General features: G+C 38.9%; 1 protein-coding gene across 2 annotated transcripts in view; it reads right to left on the bottom strand.

The window, feature by feature from the left end:
* The window catches only part of RASGEF1A (RasGEF domain family member 1A), a 155,734-nt gene extending 131,693 nt beyond the window's left edge, over positions 1–24,041 (bottom strand). For both annotated transcript variants that reach the window (XM_064662536.1, XM_064662538.1), the window contains exon 1: positions 23,523–24,041. The gene's annotated coding sequence lies outside the window, so the exon portion shown is untranslated. The remainder of the gene's footprint in view (positions 1–23,522) is intronic.
* Between the last annotated feature and the right edge of the window lie 611 nt (positions 24,042–24,652).

The raw sequence follows: 24,652 nt of genomic DNA, 5'->3' as shown, positions 1-24,652 counted from the left end.
TCCAGCTTTTAATTACCATGGCATCTGGCTTACTGTAAGATAGGTTAGACAACATGGCACTTAAGAACATCTGCAGCCATATGGTGTTCTTCATAGGTCAGCATTCCCAATATTGCTGTTTGTGGTGGAGTACCAGGTGATGTAAGTACTGGCGAGAAATTACAGGGCTTGACATAGGTTAGGAAGCAATTGGCAGCAAAGAGGGACCAAGGACAGCTTAAAAAAAAGTGTGGCTTTACTTGGGGAAGTATCCAATTTAGAAAAATGTGGGTAAGAGGAAAGACAGAGGTAACCAAACTGTTGTCTAACCAGGACACTGTCTGATCTAGGACTCGACCTACAACTGTGAAATTGTTCAGGGATTTTGATAACCAGGATACACCTGGTTCATTATCTTTCTAAATGTCACTTTCCTTGAATATGGGAATTGGTTTTCTGCTTCTTAATGCTGAGGCAATTTTACCCTAGCTATGTTGAAAGTGCAGTATGGTTTAGTTGCAGGCAGGGGCAGGTAAATTAGGGAACTCAATAAAAGTATAAACCCTGTCTAGGTTAGCTTTTTGGGATAACATGAACTGCTGGAAACATGGTGCATGATTAACTTTGCTGAATTTAATTGTGGCTAAAGTCAAGTGCTACTGCAAATTTTAGAGTCCTGGATTCATGCAGCCTTTTCTGACATCATAAATAACAATTTTGGGACAGCAAATCACAGAATCAACTAGGTTGGAAAAGACCTCAGATCACTGAGTCCAACCTTTGACCCAACACCACCTTGTCTACTAGATCATGGCGCTAAGTGCCACATCCAGTCTTTTCTTAAATACTTCCAGGAATGGTAACTCCATCAGTATCTCCATCCCTGGGCAGCCCATTCCAATGCCCAATCACCCTCTCTGTAAAGAACTTCTTCCTAATGTCCACCCTAAACCTTCCCTGGTGCAGCTTCAGACTGCACCCTCTTTTCCTACTACTGGTTGCCTGAGAGAAGAGACCAACCCCCACCTGGCTACAGCCTCCTGTCACGTAGTTGTAGAGAGTGATGAGGTCTCCCCTGAGCCTCCTCTTCTCCAGGCTGAACAACCTCAGCTCCCTCAGCCTCTCCTCATAGGACTTGTGCTCCAGTCCCTTCACCAGCCTCGTTGCCCTTCTTTGGACCTGCTCCAGCACCTCAGTATCCTTTCTAAAATGAGGGGCCCAAAACTGCAGGTGTGAAGCCACTGGCATTAATTTTACATTAATATTAATTACATTGTAAATGTATGTTCTCTACATATTTTTTCAATGTACAATTAACAGTATGCAGATGTATTTTAAAGGAAGTGTTATATGAATTAAACCCCTGAAAAACCTAAATAATATAATTCTTTGTCAAGTACATCTTATTGGAACGTACTGCCTACACTGAAATGTAAAGCTCACCTTCCTTATCACCAGTATCCACACTAAATTTCCCATGTAAATGTCTCTGTAGTAGGTAACTTTGTAACAACTGGGATTTTAACTAACCCCATTAATGAAACACTATCCTTTCTCCTTGTATGCAATACTAGATGTTTTATTGCAATAGGTGTGCATTAGTGTTTATGCAAATATTTCACATATTTGTATTGTCCTCTGTTGTGTAAATTTATCACTTTCTAGGCTGAAATGTTCTACTATGGAGTATCTATTTTATTATTTATTTTGAGTGAATGGTGTGTAAATTCATTAAAATGCATGTGCAGGTGTGGGTATGGAGGATGCAGTGAGGTGGTCGAGAAACTGTATGACTGTATAAGAGTGAGTGAATGGATGGCACGTAGGTAATATCTAACAGCACACAATTCTAGAAGTTGGGGTTTATTTTAGGAAAATATTTATGAAGTCACAATAGAATTTTCATTTATGCTTGGTGCTACATGGAGGCTGATATATGTTGGCTGTAGAATTAGGGAAATTTTTAACTGTTCATTGCATAGACAGTTGTCGGAGAACGAAACACTTTTGTGATATTGAGAATTTCTTTTACAAATTTATCATATATTGGTGTTACTTGTTAGTAGTTTTCACAGCTCTCATTGAGTTTACTTGCTGGTGAGAACTGATACGTACTGTACAAGGAATTTAGTAGTGGTATTGTCTGTGAAAGCTTAGGGGCTCAGAAGGACCTACTCTAAGAATCACATGCAAATCCTAATGCTGCAACTTGAGCTAGACAAAGTTTTCTAATAGAATTAGCACACAGCACAAACACAGAGGAGGAACAAATGTGATATTTTAATGTGCATATTGACCTCTGGGAGCCAAGAAGAGCTAATGTGCATGATCTTTAAGTCCACCAGTGAAAAGTAGTTACAAATTGGGTGTAAACCCAGCATCTGTTTAACATGTCAGGACACTGCCAAACTGTTGAGGACAAATAAGTTCCTTGCTCTAGTCTGGAATATATTGAACAGCTTGAGCCAAAGAACAATCAGCTTATTGGCAGGGGGCAGAAAAATGTACTTGGCTTTCCTCTCAGATAAATAAATAGCTGAGAGGAATACAGTGACATGGATGAAGAAAAACAAACAACTCCCCTGTATATGAAGTGAATGCATTGATTTATATCCATTGGGATTGAGAGTAGTTAAATCTATCTAACACTGTCTAAAAATGAGGCAGGCTCTGAATATTTAAAAAAGAAAAAAAAAATCTCTTGAAATAGGTTAGTCTAGTTGCAATTGCTACCCACACTTGGGTGCAATGAAGAAATGGGAAATTATGTACACATGGCTACACAGTGAAGATGCTAGAAAATTGCCAACTCTGACATCAAGTGAGAGGAAGATGGTGATTAACACCACATGTCATACTGAAAGGGTAGTTTTGCATTCAGGATGAATCACAGGACAACAATGTGTAACTTGCCTTTTACCCACTGAGTAAAAGAGATGAAAGGAGATAAAGAAAGTGAAAAGAAAAGCTGATAAATACTGCAAGGACAGAAAATAGCCTCTAAACTTTTGAGGAGTGAAAAGGACAGAATTTTCCTAGTTTTTACTCCTTGCTGACATAGGGTGAAGACTTCTAGCCTTCATTTGGTTTAGTCTTGAAACTTGTCAATTTTCCCTGAAATAAAATGAATAAATGAAAAAAAAAATGAAAAAATATTGCTCTCTTGAGAAAGAAGTAAAGATGGTCTGGGTAATATATTCATCATAAACACTCTATTTTGTAAGGAAGTTATTGTACTAAGACAATTTTGATAAGACAGCATTGTAATTTTATTTTTTTTCTTCACAAATATGGTAGTATTTCCTCTCCAGGTAGAAACCTTTATACATTGCAAAAGTAAATGAATATGTCTCTGTATGCATCTGAAAGAGTTACATGTAAATCCTTCCTCTCCCTTTATATATGCACCCTCTCCTCTTTGACTGAATTATTCATTGATCTTTCCTATGCACAGATTGTTTTTCTATAAATATCTCTGGGTTATTTTTGGCAGATCCTAGGATCATAGGAAAAATCACATTGGAAGGGATCTCAGAAGGTCTTTAGTTCAACCTCCTGCTCAGCATAGGGTCAGCTGTGAGAACAAATCAGGTTGCTCAGAGCTTTGTCTGATCTGGTCTTGAAAACCTTGAAGGAGGGCAATGGCAAAACTTCTGTGGGCAACCTATTCCACTGCTTGGCCGCCTTCGTGACAAAAAATTTTCTTTGTACCTGATCTGAAACTCTTTCAGTTTTGGGGGTTTTTTTCAAATTATATCCATTGTGTCCCATTAAGTACCACAGTAGAGAGCCTGGCTCCATCTCCCTGACAGCCTTCTCAAGGAATATTCTTTATCTTAATATTGTTTTTTCACCTTCAGATTCAAAAAGCATCAATCAGGACTTTTCTGACCTACCTCTGGGTTATGGCTGTTACACCTGCCTCCTGTGCTGAGCAATGACTTTCCTACTGTTTGTTACTTTTAGTGAGCAGGAGTCTTAAATTAAGTCAATAAACTTTACTGCCTTGTGCCTACTTCTTTTAAACTTTTTTGAAGTTCCTGGCACTTTGCAGGCACTACAAAACCCCCCAAAACTGCAGACTGAACAAAGGTGTTGCAATAATCTCTGGACTGGTCTTCTATCTGCATTGTCTTCCTTTCTGACCACTGGTTCATGTTGGTCATGGTCATGCTTATGCAGTGGTGCCTGATTTCAGCTTAAAGCTTAAAAAGCAGTATTTGAGTGTGTGTCAGGCCTGTCTGGGGCCTATTTTCATTTGGGCAGTTACTGTTATTTACTTTTGTGCTAACAGATGAACCTTGCCTAAGCTTGTGATGAACTTTGTGTAATAGGGCAAACTCTGGACAAAAAGAGCATTAATTGATAGAAGGGACATTTGTTTTGCTATTTTTCCATGTGAATGAGGGAAACAGTCACAACCCAACCCCATATGTCTTGCCCGATGTCGTGCTGATGGGACTTGAACCCAGGTCTTCAGATAGTGATGCAAATGCTGCAGCCATTCCATGTTGTCCCTGTACCCTTCCACACCAACCCACCCTACCCCCATACTCAGGCTGCTTCCTGCTGGTGAGCATCAGAATGTCTTCCAGGGTGTAACTGTTCATCAGAGTTTTGCCTGTGTGAGAGAGACTGAGACTGGTGGTGTGGTGTAGCTGCCTCTCCTTTCAGCATCCACTTCTGAATCTTCCCAAATTAATGTGCTATTTCATGGCTTCCAGTATGGACCTTAATATCACTGTTTAAAAACCTCAGAAAGGAATACCTATGGTATGAAATATGAGGTAGTATGGCAAAGAATCTAGTGTTTCTATTTTCTCTCTCTAAGTATATTATTGCTCTCCTCTTCAAAAGGTCTTGTATTCCGTGCATGTCGAGAGAGCAGGAAGCCATGCAACATTGATGGTGATTTTCTTTTTCTTAGCATAGAAATAAGAATAGTATAAATTGGGCAGTAGCAATATTCAAATGGTGTAATGTCCTTAAATGATTCTCAGCAGCAAAGGTTAGGGCTGTGCATGATTCAGTAACATGCTGCTTTCCACATATATATCATCAACAAACTATGAAACTGGAGGCCAGGATATCTCTTAGGCATGTCTGCTAAAATAATGAAATGAAAGGGCTCACAAGATTAGTAATGGCATGAAGAATCTCTTTTCCTCTGGTTATTCTGACAAAAATTTGTTACTATCTGTCAGCTGTTTGGCTCTTTTTGTCCAATAAACTCGTGAATCTGCCTGATGACTAGTGGGCAGCTGTCCACACCTTGCAGCTGGCACTCCCTGACAATCAGTCAGTAAGGCCAAGTTTTGTATGGATGTAGATGTGCAGTGCTACCCTTCTGCTTAAATCCATCCCCTCATGGCTGTGATTGATGTAATTTGGCTGTCAGAGCTGTGGAGGCAGCTTGCACTGCTACTATATTTGTCTCTGCTTTAATGGAGTGGTTCAATTTCCATGGTTGTATTAGCCTGGCCTCTTTCTCAAGCACAATAAAAAGTCCGTGAACATGCCACATGTGCACTTTTACCTAATTACCAAAACAGTATTTCTCATATAAATAAAAAAAAATATTATTATACTAACTGACTTTATTCACATAGAGTGGGATTTGATGCAGTTTGTAACTAGTAATTAGTTACAAAATTCAAAGGACTTTTTTTTCTTTATTTTTTTTTTAGACCTGAAATCTGCCAAAGCTACCTACTGCTCTAAATCTTTGAGGCATAGTGTAGTGTCATGCAGAGATGCCTATACTTGCTTTGCCATCTTAGCAAGATGCTTCTCAAAAGGATTAATGAACCTGGATGGAGGAGTACCTTAAGGCACATCTGTTGATTTACTGGCTGGCATGTTTAGGTTAGTTTGGATATCTCTGCATAGCATTACATTATGTGGCACTGACAGAGCACGATACATCTAAAGAAGAACTTTTTGTCAGGCCAGACTGTTGGTCCTCTTGTAGTTTAGCTTTGATGTTCTACTGAGTTACTCAGTGGATGATACTCTGCTGTAACTTTGAATATCTGAATATTTAGGTCTTGCTTGCAACTCTGGCATGAAGTTGTCTGCACATGACCAGCCAAGTATGGAAGAAAGAGCAGCCACAGAAAGCCCTTTTTATTGCATATATTGAATATGTCTGGCTTCCCTTCCCCTTGTAAGATTTTATTTCAGACATTTGCCTTACAATTCCAATCATGGCTAGGCTTCGCGAACGAAGATTTGGGTACAATTCCAATACATGTAGAGTAAATAAAATTATCTTGGCTCTCCTCCAAATGGCCTGTGTACCATCTAGAACTCCTAGGAAACCCAGAGAAAGTGCTGCATATAGTGCACACCACAATTAAACCTCAACCACGCAGCAGATAGGCACTGGCAACAAAGGTCTCTCACTTCTCCTATTATGAAGAGAACTCTCCTGAAAACAGACAATGTGGTTTCAAAAAATATTTCTTAGAGTTCTGAAATGGGGACTTGCCTGTCCCACATAGGTACCCTGCCCTACTAATTATTGTGGAGCATGTTTTATTATAAATCAAAGTATTAATTCTTGACTGGAAAAAGTTCAACCTTTTCCAATTAAATGCCTTATGAAAAGTGAAAATTTCTTTAAACAAATAAAAACTCCACACCTTATAGTAATCCTGGTAAAGATCCTGGTCTGTGAAAGCTACTGTTAATAAGATGTAAAATCAATATTGCTTAAGCTCATGGACATTTAAGATCCATTTCATGGTTTTTACACTCTTGGTAGTTTTTAATCCCATATTCTGAATATCACCCCATACTCTGCAGTTATAGCCCAATATGTATCTATTTAAATTCTCTCTGAAGCATTGTCTCTATAGGTGAACATATTTTTTTTCCTTCATGTCAATCCTGAAAATGTATATTGTGGTAGTGTTGAGAGCTGTCAAACTGCTATGGGGTCTGCCTGGTGTAGGTGAAGTGGATCTGCTCGATGTGTATTAGGCTTGTGAGCTATTTTTAAAATGGAAGCTATTCTATAAATGTTTCAGGCATAATTAGAATATATTGGGAGAGAAATCCCTATGGAAATAAGCGCAGAGCATGGTTGGCTGGTGCAGGCTCTCCAAGGTACTGCCAGCCAGAGACATATAAAACATATAAAGAGCTCAGTCAGCTTTAAAGGTAGGTGGAATAAGAGCTGCATATCCCAGCAAGGTGAAACAGCTTGCAAAGAAATAAAAAACGAGGAAAGTTGCCCCAGTGGCTCCTTTGCTATTTGCTGGCAATGAATATTTGCTGCTAAAACTGTCAAAATGTTAAAGCTAATATTTCTAACCCTTTGCAGAGACTTGGGAGGCTAATAGGGGAGGGAAGGAGAAAACCCTTAGAAATCAGTCTTCCCAGTAGCCCCTTTTCATCTTAGTTTTGTAGCATCTGTGTAAAAAGAAGAAGAATGGGCTTAAACAGCTGAACACAAGTTTACCTATGGCTTATTAGCTTTATCAAACCAACCAGATGTGGATGAAAGATGTCCAGTGGAAACAGGATTTATTGCAGAGGTAAAAAAAAATTGTAGGTAGGAAGAGTAGTGCCTTCCCCTCTTAATTTAATTTAATTTGTCTGCTGTAGGAATATTCCGTGTAATTTTATCTCAGGACTCTGGTGTCTTGCTTAGGTAGGAATGGACAGTGAAGTGGAAATGTGTAATTGTAGCAATCTAAAGTGTTGGCTGTCAGATGTCATGAGAGTGCACTTCTATTGAACAGTTTTTGACATGGTTAAGAGTTTGCAAGAAAGTAATTTTTTGAGCTAGTATAAAAGTTGCGTGAAATGGAAAGCAAATTTAATGCAGGAACTAAGTCATTGCTTTGGCTAAGCAGATGAGACATGAATTCAAAATGATATTCAGCCAACTAAAGTTTGTGGCTTTTTTTTTAAGCAAGTGTCTGTACACATACACTGTGGTTGTATTTAAATAGATCCATAAATTTTTAAACATGACATTGTTTGGGAAACTTCATCTGTCTTGTTTGGCTTATAAAAGGCTGAGCAAATGCTTAGATGTTCAGAATAGTTAATCACCTCTTCATGTTTACCATGATCTATGGTTTGTTGTGGCTCTGACTTTTCCCATCTCTTTGAGGTGGGACCTTAGTGTATTTATCCTTAAATTGTGGCCATATTTCAAATTAATATTTTTGACTGATATTTGAAGTGCTTTGAAGGAAGTATGAAGATGGGAGGGACTAGAGAAGTGCAGACTGCTATTGCTATTATAATTCAGCTAAAATTAAAATTTGCTCTCTCTAGAAAGAAAATCTGCCAAAGTTAATATTTGATGCAGTGGACTATCAGTAATTTATTCCAGAAATGCATTTGAACCACAAAACCCATGCAATAGAAATGTTCAGGTGTTGAACTCTGCAAAATTTAGCCTTCATAAATTTTTGCTCTTTAAAGGAACCAACAGATTCATCATTAATTTTTGGATGATGTACAGAACATTCTCTCCCCCTTTCCATCTGTCTGTGAAGATTATCTTTTTCCTTGCTTTTATTTTTCCTTTTCAGAACAGCAAAATTGCTAAGTAATCCTGAAGACAGGAACTGTATTTATAGCCCCCCAGTTAGCTCCCTGAGAGAAGCATTAATGCAAATCAGTTTATGCCTTTTAAAGAATGCTGCAATCATGTGATGCCTTTCTCAAGCATGAAATATAAGGTATATGAAATTTAGAGGCTCTTAATACAGGTATATCCTCTTAAAAAAAACCCTTTGCTATTATGAAATGAAAAGCATGTAATGAGGAAAACCAGTGATGGATTTATTTTAGCTAATAAGTGTGTATTTGGGGGGGGATATCTGATAAAAACCTGTTAGACTATCCCCAACTCCTGACAATCGCATCGTTTGTGTAAAATCTGTGCTGCTATTTGTTAACATGGTTGCCATGGCAACTAAAAACCTTTATTTCTTCAAGGTAAAATCAGAAGTGCAGTTAGTGTGGAAATGCAGGAACCTACTTTACACGTACACAAATGCATGCTTTGTCCTTTATTCCTCATTTCACGATAGAAAATTACTAAAGCTTTTCTCTTCATTTTCTGTTTCATTCTGGCACTGGAAAGGGTGATTGGGAGTACTAAGTGGCAAAATGTGAAACCCACTGAGGGACTGAGATACTACTACCTGCTGGTCTGCCAGTGATTTCAACAGATGGTTATCAGGCCTCCAAAGAGTCTAACTGGCTTATTATAGCCAATGCACGTGGAACAAGTGCTTGGATAAAGCCAGTAAATACACATTAGCCTGATGACTTGATTTTGTAGCTGTGCTTTTAATGAAAAATATAGGTAAGACAGTATGATTCCATTTGAAAGAGCTGGATTGGAGCTTGCAATCGTTTGCTGGAGTCGTAGTACAAATCACTAAAAATACCTCTGGTCAGTCTTGCAGGCTGGCACAACCTGTGTGTTTGCATGGGAAACACCGTGCTGTCCCTGCTATAGGAGTTGTATGGGGAGATCAGCTAATGTTTTTAAAGCATTGTCATGGTTATACAATATTCACAGAATCATATACTGTAGTTTGGGGAAAGGCACGGAAAATTGTAATTATGTGGAAGGGAGTATAGTCTTGTTAATGAGTTATATCCCTCAGTTGTAATGAGCACAAGGACTTTTCCCTGTTCATTTCTATAGGTCTTATCAACCAAGTAGTTTATTTGCTGTTGGTAGGGTTTTCTGTATTGATCAACATAGCTGGTCTACTCTGGCCTCCAATCAGGAGGCCTGGAGACACACCATCTATAACACTGCTGCTTCCTTTGAGAACGCCCGCAGGGTCACTCTCGAGGAGAAAAGACAACGCAGAAAGAATCCTGTCCTGCAGAATGTACCACCTAAGGAGTCTTTCTGCTGTGCCTTTTGCAATCGGATATGTCTGTCTCGTATTAGCCTCATTAGCCACCAGCGTGCCTGTAACAAATGTGGATAGAGCCTTTCCCAAATCTTCGTTCGCGAAGCCCAGCCATGATGAGGGTTTTCTGAGTTTCTAAGTTTTATTGAGTGTCCAGTGATAAGAAAAATAACTAAACTGCTCTGCATTTAAAATGCTTTTTTAAAAAATTATTTGATTTATTTTTTGTTTTGTCCATTTTCTCGTAGTTCTCTAGATGCCTGATGAAGCCATTCACTGTGCACGTGTGACAGCAGTGACTTTTTAACTTATCAGTGTTCCTTCTAGACCTTCCATTCACTATGATTTGCCAGAAGATGATTCTGGAAAAGTTTTCATACATAATCTTAGTTAAGCTGGTTAGCAAAGCCCACCTTTTCCATAAAAATAACCCTTCATTTACATGTTGTGTAGTCATCACATTTTCAAAAATCTCCATTGTCCTGGTTTGAGACTGCTTTTTTCTACTTCAGGAGCTCCAGAATATGTGTCCTCAGTGGGCAGCCTAACTTAAAACAAATAAAATCCAATCTTCCAAACAAAAACTGTCAGAGAAGCTAATTCTTTGTCTTTGACGTATAAGGTGCCATCTAGGAAAAAGTAGCAAACATTTAAACACAAACAAAAAACCCACACCCAAAGCTCTGGTCAGTTTTTTTTTTACAAACTTGCGAACACAAGAGGATAAAACCCTGGTCTTGAAAGAATTTATGGGCTTGTGCAGACCATATAGGGAAAATTATTCTGAATCTAAAACTGGAATTAAAAGAACTTATTCACTATAAAGTTATTGTAAGATCTGAAGGACAGGCACCTTCAAATGAGTCTCAGCACAAAGATGCTGCATGAGATGACAAAAAGAAATTCTCCCGCGGAGAATGACTTTCAGAGATTCACTGGATTCATGTAGTTACTGTTTGCAGTATGAACAGGGGCACAGAAGCTGCTTTTGTTGATTTACACAATGAGATTATAGAAGAGTGTAGCTTATAGAAAGGGAGCAGACCCAGGCACCCACAGAGTATTATTTGTTGAGCATGATGCTGAAAAAGAACTTCTTACAAGCCCTTATTCAGTTCCACAGTTCCTTTTAGGGTTAGGCACAGGTTCACACATATCTTTCAACATTTGCTGGCTGCTTGTGGGATAGGATTGCTTGTAACTCTCCACAACCCAGTCAGTGGGTAATATTCTTATTTTTGTCATCCTTGGATTTTGTGTTGTTTCAGCTCAGTTTCTCTGAACTATTTTATATATAGGGAGAGCAAGCAGTCTACAGAAGCCAATAAAATGGCACCCTGTGTCTCCAAATTAGCAAGCAACTAGAGTTTGATTAAAATTGATATTGGATTTAGTAAGTCAGAGAGTTCTTACCTAGCACAATCTATAAAATTAATCAGCCACAAAATACCACATGCAGATTGGCAAGCTCTTCATCCAAGAAGTTTTTGAAAATAAGCACAACTGGCACTTCAGATCCCCAGCACGTATGAGAACAATCTGCTTCACAGCAGTTTGTGACAAAACAGCATGCATTTTATCAATTCATTACTCATTAGAACTGCCACATGTGCCATAAATGCCCATACATACAGTGCCATTCCTGGCATGCTCCTTCATTGTGTGGATTGGTTATGGCATCCATTGTCACTCAGTGTCCCCTCTATAAGTAATTCCTTGTTTCTGGTTTCACATATGCTATTTGAAGCACAGCAGGGTACAAACCTGCACAGGAAGTTTGCTGTGAAAGCTTAAAGGCATCAGTATTGCAAGTCCTCATTGTATCACCCCTGGAGAACCCTAAGGGAAATAATGAGGTTATTCATTTGGATCTGAAGTTGTATGGTAAAACCTCAAAAGCTGTGGCAGGATAGGCTAGGGGAGTTCCTACATCCTAGTAGAAACCTGGCTGGGAATTAAGTTCCTAGTCAGTGATCATAGGAAAAGAAGGTACATGTTTCTCTAGTTGCAAAAAGCCAAATCTCTTCAAAGCACTGTTTGGTATCTCATTAGTGCTTCCCACACTGGCATTCATTAACCTTCTTCTGATGTGCTGCACAAGCTCTGCAGAATGAAGCAGTCATGCTCCTTTCAATTTACAGTTCCAGCTAAACATTCTTCAAAATAGTATTAAAAATCTCCATCCTATGTTGCTCCAGGCCAGTAGCCCGGGAGCTTATTTCACAACCTAATCTTTATAAACCATGAACTAGTATCAATGTTAGATGGCTGGGGGAAGGTAATTTATAGGCTTTTATACTGGATAGGGCTTTTTTTTGCCATACTGTGATGCTGAAGGAATTGGACAAATTTTTTGTCAAAGTCTTTGATAGTTCCAGGCTAGATTATTTCATGCTGAGTTTCTGGAGTAACTGTGCCAGCAAACCAAGGAAATCCTACGTTCCACTAGTTGTCCTATTCCCCAGGTACACAGGGAAATTCTGTCCCAGAGTTGTCCAGAGTCTGGCTTATAACCTTCTTGGCAGCTTCCAATATCCTTACACGTCACTCCATTCCACAAAAGGGCTTTCCAGGACCTTTTGTGCACTAGGTGCTTCTCTGGAAATCGTTCTGGATTTCTGCATAGATCCTGCAATCAGCAGGATCTTCCTCAGTCAGCCCATGCACCCAGCCCTCTGGAGAGGGATCCGCAGGGGATGTGACCTTAGTGAGACTGAATGGTGGGGTAGGTAGTTATACAGTTTACTACCATTCAGAATTATACTTACTGTAGGTCAAACAAGTTTATAATAAAATATTTTTAAATAGTCCTGCAATGCTGATAAGGTAGTAATGGGCATTGTTTTTTGTGTAGCCTTCTTTCTCATTGCTTCAGTCTGGTTGTTTTGCTCAGGTGATTCTGTAATACAAGGTCAGTTCATTCATTACTAGAAAACAATGTTTCTTTCTCCCCAGAGTTTAATTTCTAAGCCTCAGAGATGCTGCATTGTAAGACAATAAATGGTTAGAATTGATTTTTGAAAGTTATTGTTCAAGATCATTGTTCAGTATGTTCCAAGGTTGCTACATCATACTTTTTTATAATTACTATCTCCGCAAATTTATTTTGTATGATTGGGTGATTTGAACTACGTTATAATTTGTGTGTTGTTCTTTTTTCTGTTTTTAGTTTTACAGCCCCCCCCTCGCAAGCAATTTCATCAGACAATCTAATTGAGAAATCAATTACAGTAGATAACTAAGTCTTATACTGAATGCCTTGTAAGTATAGAGTATAATCATTTGTCTAAATAGTGCTGCATGTTTTGACTTGAAACAATTTGTCCCTCATAGTTAATTTATAAGTTTCAGTTGTGTTTGGACTTCGGATGAGTGTTGGCAAGAGGAAGGAGGTAATCACTGTGCAAGCTTGTGGCACTACTTGGTGACTTCCAGCAAGATATATCATTACCCTCAAGAATTTGTGATTAAAAATTACTCCTCCTCTTTTCAGTTTCGGTCAGCAGAACATTGAATCTAATTTTATACCAGTGCTGACCTAATTTTAGGAAACTGAGTTCCTGTGGGTCCTGTATTAGTCCCTAGCCTATTTTCTGTGAGCCCCTCTTACAAGGAAATATGGGGCTCGCCTTGAAGTCTAAAAAACTTAACGAAAGGCAAAACTTACAGCTGTTTTCATGTAGGCTCTTGTTACTTGCATGAGCTGTACCCTGCTGTAACCTTTCTTTTAAGGTTTTCTTTAGGTAGTGGTTATTCTGATTTATTGCTGCTTATGGACACAGTAAAAGATGGAGCACAAAAGGAAATCAAATTACCTGAATTCCTTTCAACTAAATACATTTCTCAATCATTCTTATTTCAACTGCTAGCATTCAAGTCTGCTTGAGTATATCTCATTATGATGTGAAAGTTTAGGTCCATAAATAATAAATTGAATGTATCATAGCTAATCAAACAAATAGTTTCTAGGAAGAGCAAGTGATTTCACTCACTTAGATCCTTATTTATTGCACAAACATTTATACAAATTGGAGATGGGGGGAGCATTATCTTCAACCATTTCTTTTGGATCACAGACAATCCCTTCTTTTTTTAATACAGTGATGACTCTTACAGAAATAGCTAGAGAACAGAGTGAGCTTACAGAAAGAAAGTGCTCCTTTCAGGGAAGCTAAGCACATCATGCCTGCTTCCCTTTGACACAGCAACATGCCATTGTTTGGTTATTGCTTACATGCTTTTCCTATTTTAATGTACCTGAGTTGTTGCTCTTGAATAGTATCCATTGTCTGTGATAGGCTGTGAATAGGAGATGATGGAATGGTGGCTTCCTGGAAAGGAGCAGAATTAATCTTCAGAATTCCCCATCCCTTATAAAAGGCCTTCTTACAATTTGAAAACTGACAACTGGCTTGGAAAAAAGCCCTGTTGGATTGTCCATTTAAGCACATTTTTAGGCTGGAAGCTTTTACGCTAGTTACAAATATATTGATTTTTAAAAAGAAATTATTGACCTTTAAAACCCTGGAGTCAGCTGCTGCCTGGCTTATTGGAGACATTTGGTTATTTATATTCAGAGAGCTGGCAGTTTTGAGTCAGACCCTAAGCAGTGATCAGAAGTGAGGGGTGGTGATTAAAACACTGTATTTACATGAAATATAATTACACAAGATTGACTGCAGAAGGCTGAGATACCACTTACAGGACATCAGTCTTTATTCCAGAGTGGGGACCTTAAACCTAATTTCCTCTCTTCTTCAACCCCCTCTCTGAAACAATTCTCATATTATCTGCAATTTGAAAAAGTTAGTTTATTCTTCTCTTCTGTGCCTTTCCCCCTTGTGCTGTAACATTTTAGTAATATTAGGCACTACTGTCTAAGCAGTTTAGTACTCACAGGCACGTATGCAATGTAGGTTTCTTATTGAGGGACGAATGTATGTACCACTAATTGTCATATTTACCCAAGGACAACTGGGCTATCTCTTCTGTGCCTTGTTGTATTTACATTTTCAGCTCAGAAAATAAATTGTTTCCTAAGTTCAGGCAGAGGACCAATTTTCTGGCTGTCAAAAAATATCAAGAAGCAGTATATGAATGGGATATTAGTCACTGTGAGTTAACAACAAAGATCTGAGAATGGAGGTTATTTAGTGACTATAGCTTGATGATAGATTAAATAGTACATATTAGATTGCTTCTCTGTTGATTTTTCTTCTGGTTTTCCTTACTTTAAATGCTCAGCTAGTATCACAGAATTTTTCATCCCCAGCAGTTAACTGGCCTAGAAGGCTTGGCTCTGGCAATCTAAGATGGTCAATGAAAAGAGATTGTAATGATTTAGCATGACTGAGTCACAACAGGTGAAAATCAAATCCCCACTTAGTACTACAACTTTCAGTTTTTATACTAGTGATATACTAGCACCCACATTTCTTCCCTTCAGTATTTCTTTCTTCAGCAGACTACAGTTCTGTATAACTACTATAACTAAATAGTAAAACTGCTATAACTAAATAGTATAACTATTATTTCAGTACTTTTAAGGAGATGTTTGCACCATGTTTCTTGTGTTTCAGTGGTTGTTCCTTGGTCCTTTTCTTTCTTTTGTGCATCACGGAAATCACTATCCCATACCTCCATGATCTACAAACTCTGCTCCTTCTGGACAGACACCCTTGTGTATTGGCAGTGGGAGACTAAAATGCAGTGTGGTTTCTGCTGTCTTGACAATTTATGGATACTGAACTGTCCAACAGAAGGATCAGAATTCATGATTCCTGTCCCACTGTCACAGAGAAAATCCATTTGTCCTGCAGTGCTTCAGAATGTGATTGACAGGACGATGAAAGATGTTGAATTGATTTTTGTAATGTGCAATAAACTAATGTGACAGTGACAACCATCTTTTGCTATGGTACCAGTTCTCTAACAGCATCAGCCTCCATGCCCTACCCCCTTGGTCCCACCAGCAGGCATTATCCCTGCATCCATTCCATAAGGACTATTAGCTGAAGGTGCCTTGTCAGAAGCTTTGGATCTAAAGACATATGTTCTAGTTCCTGCCCTCAGTAATGGACCATAGGACAGCCTTGGCCAAAGGCTGGACTCAATGATCTTGGAGGTCTTTTCTAACCTTTAAGATTCTGTGATTCTATGATTAGTATTTGTTTTCCTTTTTTTTTTTTTGTATTAATTTGTGTCTTAATCCTTATTTCTTCGCTGATTCTTCCCTAAATCCACTGTAAGTGTTGGAAATGTTGAGAGTAAAGGAGGGGAGAAAATACTCTTTTTTTCTCTTTTTCTTCCCTCATTTCTTTCCTTCATTTTGCAGTGTCTGTTGCTTCCTTTCTGCCTCAGCTCTGTTCATTTTATTCATTAGCAGAAACAATGCTACAAACATTTTTCAGGCAGCTATAGGGAGTGCAGAGAATGGCTGAGGGAGCTGAGGAATTTTCTCTGTCTGTAAATCCTACTATAATGCTGCACAGGGTTGTCTCTCCTCATCCTGTTCTTTCCTACTGTGCAAAAGACATCCTTTCATTTTTTTTTAACCTTTTATGGTATGTATGCATTTGGCTCTAAAGAACTTTATACATTTCCTTTGCAAGAAATTGCACAGAGTGAATATTTGAATTTACATTTACCTTTTGAGGTGCAGCACTGATAAGCTTTTGATTAGTGCTAAACCTAGATGAAGGAAAATATGCTGAGGAAAAAGTACATTATTCGGGCAGGAAAAACCAAAAATTAATAGTATGATGTTGTAATTTTCCTGAGACTTCTGAAATTATAAGTTTGGAGGTTTTTTAATAGCAAGTTGTAGAAGTGCCTGTCATCTATGTTGAATTCTAGCTCACGTCCTCTAATCACTTTCCCCTTCTTTTTTAAGTTTCTCATAGCTTTCTGTGAGAAATACATTTTGAGATTAAATTGCTGGGCTTAGCCAGAATGAATGCGTTGCCAGGTAGGGGGCTTTAGGTTAGCTGGTTTGAGCAGACAGGAATGATCCCACTGTGTTGTGATCAGCAATTGTAAGGTCCTGCACTTGCAGTCTGTATTATCATTTTTGAGATCTGAAACTATTTTTATAATAATGGACTTATCTATACAAGATACTAGGTTTGACACAGGTAAAATTGGATGAAATGACAGGGTTGCTGTGGTATGCTGGAAGTCAGACTCAGTTTTTCAGTGGTCCCATTTGACTTTAATATTTATGGATCTTTCTGTTAGTTTTTTCTTTTTTTTCATCAAATATCAAACTTCGAAAGCAGAAACGTCCAACTTAATTATTTTCAACTCTCGAGGTTTCAAACCCATTAAACAGCAGAGAAGCTCAGTAATTGTTTTATTACTAATACTGAAAGTGTAATAATACTAGTGGCAGCAGAGGGCAATGAGCAAAACAATGAGAACAATGTAAATAGCATCATTAAAGCTGTTTCACAAAAGATAAACACCAATGCCAGGGTAGTATTTCAGACCACAGATAATTAGTTTAATTAACTCTTTCTTTCATTTCCCTGGTGCAGGAACTAGCCATAGCAGTATTAGGCTTTCTTAGAAGTGCAAAGCTTTCTGCATTACTTCCTCTCCTCTCACATCAGTTACCAGCTGTAATGAAGTTAACAAATGTAACATAATAGATGCTTTCTGCAGTTCTTGGTAACATCGAGGTTGTCTTTTTTTAGTTGTGTCCTGGCCCAGTTCTGTTCCATTCTGGCCTCCAAGAGCAGTAGATTGGATATGCACAGTTCCTGGTGCCTCCTGGCAGGATATGGCATTGCTCTGCTGCACACCACTGCAGTGGTGTCCCTCAGAGGGAAGCCTGAACTGTGTCCTGGCATGGCAGGGTCCTGTGTGTTTCATGACCTCAGCTGTGTCCTGGAGTTTATGGGATAATGTCTTGTTTACTCTATATTCAGTATATTAGACACAATATAGTAGTGATTGTAAAATTGTGAGCATGTAGTTGTAAGCAAAGCAGAACTTGTAGATGTTTAGAAACTGAGGAAAGGCAAGTCTGCTCAAAGCTTCCATGTTCTTTTCTATTCATGCGAGGATGCCTATTTAAATTTATTATTTCTTCTAGAAGCTTGCCTCAAAGATGATCAGATGTGATTTGTGAAGCTGTGGTTGTATTTCTGTTTCTAGGGTGTGTTTTTGCTTTTTTAGCATCTGAGACTTTTATGGTGTCATACATGTACACGTATGTAAACACAACACACAGTTTCATATGATTTTTGAATGTTTTATCTTTTTAAATTACATGACAGAACTTGTAATGTTTAGGACCTAGAAAAAAGCTGGAGTCTTTTTGTTGTAAAAGATGGAAAGAAGTCTTTAACAGAGTTACAGATGTCGTTTTCTGTTACCACCACACACATTTGGTGCTCTTGTACATCTTGATGCATTGATCTTGTCCCATAAAACTCCAGTATCTCTGCAGCATGCAAATTCATAATTTGCTATATGGTTTCAAGTACTGGGTAGCTCTGGGCTTCCTTTTTACATCACAAATCTCAATAATTTTGTTAGTACAACTTGCTTGTGGGTGGCTTTTACTCTGGTTGTTTCACCGTATGGGTCATGGTATTGTCCTCTGGGTAACCTACAGGTCACTTGGATGATACACACTTTGCTAAATGTTGCCCAACGTTGCTGGTGCCCTTAGGAATAAGAACATTTTTCTCAAACACACACCACTAACACAAAAGGGTTGGGAAAGACACAAAGAGAAATAGGAAGGAAAAGCTGCGTAGACCTTGCTGAATATAATAAAAAATACAGATTATATCTAACATCCATTTCAGATGTGTCACAGTGGAAGTGCTCTAGAGAATGTACTCTTTACTCTCAGAGGTGTTTCCCTTTGAGCAACTGTTGGTTTATGCACACAGATTGTCTTTAACACAGCATTCCTAAACTAGCCAACAACTCAGTCACGAAATTGCCTCAAAACCTAAAGAGAATACATGTCTAGCATACTTAGTTGCTTCATAATTTTGGAAGTTTAAATTACAATCAAAGGAAAACAAACGAGCAAGCTGATGTTGAGTGAAAAGACTTTTCACATGTTAGTGAAATGAATAAGAAAAATGTATTCTCCTGTTGTTTTAGTTGTTGAAAGATATCAGTTTTCACAAATCCAAATTATATGATAAAGCTCAAAAGTATTGGAAAAGCTGCTTTGTGGTGAACACAGTATTGTTTTTATTTTGTTTGGGCAAGAAAGAACTAAAATGGTGCTTTGGAAACTGCATCATCTGTGTTTTATTTCAGAGAAAATACAGAGCACTGTTTGGATTAAACAAATACAGAAATAATACAGATTTTCATGGAAAATAAATTAGTCCTAACAAAATAATTAAATAGAAACTTAAAATTCCTGACTTTATTGTAAAGAAGAGTCTGTTAAAACTCAGTTGTGATTGGAATTGGGCATAATACCTTGTATTTATTTAATTAGGTTATACTATTTTCACACATATATCCTGAGATACACTACTCACTTATGATATTAATCCTTTCTGGTTCAGTTGGATGTACTCTTCAGTGGTGTAGGTGGTTGAAGGTTCAAATTCTATTGGACTGAAAATACTACAGGAGTGTGGTAAAGTTGAGCAAGGCAAAAATTGAAGACAAAGAAAGCAGTAACACTTCTCCAACAAATACATTCACCCCTAAATTACAGGGTATTTGAAAGATATCAGGAAAATTTTTTCACCCAGATGGTGGTTGGACACTGGAACAGGCTCCCCAGGGCAGTGGCACAGCACTTAGCCTGGTAGAGTTCAAGAAGCATTTAGACAATGCTCTCAGGCACATGGTGTGATTTCTGGGGTGTCCTGTGCAGGGCCAGGAGTTGGACTCAATGATCCTTATGGGTCTCTTCCAACTCAGCATATTCCAATTCCATGATTCTAAGATTTCTTTATTCTGATGAAAGAAAAATGCTCTCCTCAAAAGGTAATGCCTAATCATGAGGGTTGGACGCCTGTTTTGCATCATGTACATGCCTTACTTTCATCCTTATGAACGTCCTCAGTCTTAGACTAAGATTAGATTTGATCCTAACTGATCAGACTATGTCACAAGAAGTTTCTGGAAAGCCATATAGCAAGTGTGAAAATGTCCTCTGTTCTAAAAATAGGACCTATGTAAAGTTCAATTTGAAGTACCATATTAGTGATGATTAATAGAACTCTTCAAAATGTTACTTGTAGGCACAGCTTGCTTACCTTATAACAAAGTACTGTGCAGTGGGAAGGAGGGCATCTTGACTCTGTTCAGGGTGCAATGAATAGATCTACACCTGCTTGAGTTACAGTGACATTAATAGTGAACTATGAAAGTGGCTAAGTGTGCTTGTTGCAATGGAGAATGAAACTTTATCCATTTTTGTAAGCCTATATGCAGAATATGGTTTACTGAGTATTTGGGATGAATTTTGTACCTTTGTAGAAGTTGTTAGCAAAAACTGGTATGTTCCTGATGTGTAAACCTTGTTGATTTGTTTAGAGCTCTTCATCTTTGGATGAGTTTTTACATTCCAATGAGAAATAGTGGAGAACTGAAGTGAAGCAGCTTCTATTTAAGCTGATTTTTTGAGCTGAAGGGCTCAGCTGAACATTTGTCTTTTCTGAATAAAACCAGTTATAAGACTAAATCCACTTAACTAACCACAGCAAAACTTCTGCCTCTCCTGCCTTCTGTTTGTGGAGGTGAAACACCAAGAGGGATGTGAAACTCAGAGCTGAGGGGATTCCTGGCCACCCGTCAAAGCAGCTGCCTGACTCCACTTAGCTGGTTTGTGGCTGGTTTAATCTTTTTAGACTCAATCAGAGCTCCAGAGTTGAGCATCTGTGTCTTAGGGGTGTTTCATACCAATTCCAGTATAGCAGCTATGCGTCTTATTGCCCCTTGAACATTTCACATGGAGAGTGGATTCTCCATTTGGAGTAAAATTTGGAGGTAGGACTGTAGGTAGCAGTAGGTGCTGGCTGCTCTTTGCAGTCCACTAATTTTCCTCTTGCTGTTCTCCTAGCTTACCAGTAAATTAATGCCCCAAGAGCCCCTGATCACAGCGAAATAGCATTGGAAGTGCTTGTTTGTTTATTTTGGCGAAAATATTACACCAGAAATTAAACTTCACAGGAAGACCAGTGATAACCCCATGCAACTCATATAAGTTTTACCACCTGGACCATAGCCTGGCCATTTTTCTATCGGTGATATTAAATGCCATACGTTTCCTTAATAATTCATGTTGCAACAAAGAAGCCTCAAATTAAAGCATGTGTTGTGCTTTACAAACAGCCCCTTGCACATGTGCTGACTTTGCAGCTGCTTCCTGCAGTCTTTGACTTCTGTAATTAGAACAACCGGTCAGCCCAGCTAATGATATTAAACTGACTGGTCTAGAATGTCATTTATCTCAAGGGTTTAATTTGCTGAATACAGGGCAGCACAATACAAGGTTTGCATGTGTGATGGATGTAACTGTATTTTTTTAGCTCTTGTTGCTAAGCTACAATAAACTGTTATCACAGTAAATTGTCTGCATTTAAATGGACTGAGATTCCACCTGAAAGGAGCCACACACATGAAAACAGATAATATACTGGTGTCTCAAAAGAAAGGAAAATAGCACAGAAAAACCCAACTTGTGAACAGGTTAATTTTCTATTCTAGACATTAGCCAGACAGGCTCAAAAATAGCTGTTTAGACCCCAGACCTCCAGAGACTATGACATGTGCTACAGTAGCAAGTGACTAAGGGCTTGCAAACAATAAATAGCTACTAATTTAAAAGTAAGTAGCATGACTGTTATCAACTGCTTAAAGACCGAATCACAATGATCTGTTGTCTGAACTGTGCTTTAGAATTACTTTCCCTGGAAATAATCTGATAACTTCGCAGTCAGGTATCATATCTAAATGCTAAGAAAAAAAAGTAGATTATAAAAAAAATGTACTAAAGTCTCTGCAGTTGTCCAAATGGTTAAAAATAAAGCATAGTGATGGTAAATGCTTTCCACTTTTAGAAGTGGAAAAATGTACCATCTTCTGATGGAAAATGATGTAGAATCCATGATGACACATCAAGCTGTTGTCCTACCTCTTCCTGAAGCTCTGTACCTAAGTCCTGTAAGTTCTCTGAAATAAGAATCTTTTTTCTCCTAATCTATTTTAAAGATTGCATGGATGAGCAGTAACTAAGGGGAGTGTTTACTGGTGCCATGTTGGAGTTAATTCCAAAAATATTCATACTGGGTCAAGAGACTGTGGTCTTGATGACTACCTGGAAGCTCAATGGTGTTTGGTGTCAACTGCTGATACCTGTTTGTTCATATCTGTAGATGTGATCAATGTGGGACCTGTCATCTTCTTTGAGCAGAGATTCCTTTTCATGGCAATAATGTCAGGGCAGGTTTTTGTGGGTTTAAAAGTCAACTCTTAATAAGCCTATTACCAGTACACAGCAGGTCTGAACAAATAGAATGTGTAAGGTATTGCAGAAAAATACCATATTATGTATAAGAAACACAGGTAAATTCAGTTACAATTGTGACACTTTCCACAGTACAGAGAACATGTAAACCAAACCAAATATCTTCCACTGCAGTTACACCATTAAAGATCCAAAGGTGAGACTGTGAGATTCTGCAATGTACCCTAGCTAGTCTGTTATTCTGTTTATAGATTTAGAAAAGCACGCTGCTGGGTTAATTTTAAAGGTGTCACCCTCTGAAGTAAGCCATTTGGTAAAAAGCACTGGATTGACAGAAATGAAGCTGTAGACATTCAGTGAAAGCTTTTCATTAAAATCACCACTAAAAACCATCAATCCGCCCCAGCAGAAACCTGCTTAGATAACTCTGCTAGAAATACTGTACCTCCTCAGAAAATGGAAGAAGAGCATTTTGCCAGGATTTCAGAATGGGGAGAAGCAGCTTCTCCCTTTACTTTAAATTGCTATGCCAGAGACATTAACTGTCCTTGCAAAAACCCTCCTGCAACGCTGAATTTTTGATTCACAGCAGAAAAAATAGAGAGGAATGCAGACAGAATATGTAGTGCAGCACTGCCTGTGCTTCAGCAGACTTGTTCTGGTGGTTTCAGTGAGCACTACTTTTGAAAAGCCTGAAAATGGATCGTATCTATATGATCCTGTGAGAACCCCTCGGAGAGAAGGGAAATGACAGGGAAGCGTTTCTGTGCACTGTGGAATTCCAACTCATTAAAGTGATGAAACAACTGCTGTGGGAATGAATCCACACGGAGTCCATGACAGACGCCTGGTACGCTACATTCCCAGCAGCAGAACACAAAAGGCTGATCATTTAGCAATATTGAGAAGCTTCTTGTATCCACGGGAGCAGGTGGTAGTACAGCAGTAAAAGTTGCATTAAGGGGACAAAATGCAGTCACTGGGTTGTATTTTGACCTGCTATCTCTCCCCCCGGGTGCAGCTGGGTGGTACACACAGGGTTAACACCAGAAGGACACACTGATGGCATGTAATGCCAGGTGTTCAGACACCCACCGAATTAGTTACAGTGCCAGCTTTTGTACACGGCTTGGCACCCTCAGAGCGTCGGGTGGCATTAGGGTAAAAAAGACTTTTAAATCTCTTACCTTGGTCTAGTCCAGTGTAGCTTTTTGGTTGTTCTCCGTCCACTATCAGAAAAAGAGAAATTAATGCCAGATTCCAGTGAGTCATCCTAAATGACAGAGTAGGCTCACTCTTCGCACCGGCTGCTGGCTGCCTCCGCTGTGTGACAGCTGCCGGCTGGCTGGGGAACAAGCGTGTCCCATTCTGCAGCCTGCGGCAGGGGGAGAGGGGAAGGCAGCACCGGGGAGAGGAGGTGGGAGAGAAAGCCGGAGAGAAGGACCAAAAGAGAGAGAGGAGAGAGGCAGAGGCAGGAATATACCATGTGGCTGCGTGCTCCCCTTCTCTGCCTGGTGCTCAGCCTCGCAGTGCGCTGCCGAAAAGTTACTTTTTAATATGTGATGCACTCTCTGATTTTAGAGCCTCCCTGCTCCTGTCCTCTTTTCAGTCTGTGCTCGGAGGAACTTCTGGGCATTTTGGCAATTACATTATCATCTCCCTCTTTTGGAGCCTGGCACGGATGCCGTATGCGGAATGTGTTCAGTAAAGGAAGTCTGTCTGTGGCTGTGTGAGAAGCAGCACTTGGTTTCTTGCAGCAATTTTATAGGCTGTTTATCTGAGAGTGGGAAACCAAGGGCAAGGGCAGTAATTTTGGCATCAGATGGCAAAGAAATAAAAAAATACATTGGGAGCCACAAAACTGTACACAAGATAAATTGGGGAGGGACACATTTCGTGGTTACTCCTAATAGAAGAAGGTCGGGATAATTTCTGAGTCTCTGGTTTATCATCTTAGACATGTTGCAGATCAGAAATCAGTGCTAGACAGAACTCTTCCTGGGTATTGCCAAAATAATTCTCAAGAGGCAATAGCAAGCTATTGGACTGGGTAACATTGCACTAAATGGCAGGGATTTCTCTGGACAAACACTGCTTGTTTCTAATCACCTTAAGTCTCCAAAGTATGTTTTTAATTTCATTACACTCACACCCCTTGTATGCATATGTTTGTTTATACAAATATTTTTTAGGAAACTAATACACCTTCACAGAATTTTAGGACACCTTCACAGAAATTGGTGATGGCTGTAAATACTTCAGTGTAGTAGAAGTGGGAGAAGTATTTAGGTTTCCACTGTTTGCTAACTAGTTTATT

The sequence above is a fragment of the Pseudopipra pipra genome, chromosome 8 (genome assembly GCF_036250125.1).
Source record: "Pseudopipra pipra isolate bDixPip1 chromosome 8, bDixPip1.hap1, whole genome shotgun sequence".
NCBI lineage: Eukaryota > Metazoa > Chordata > Aves > Passeriformes > Pipridae > Pseudopipra > Pseudopipra pipra.
The sequence above is the reverse complement of the archived record's forward strand: the minus strand, read 5'-3'. Positions and strand labels throughout refer to the sequence as shown.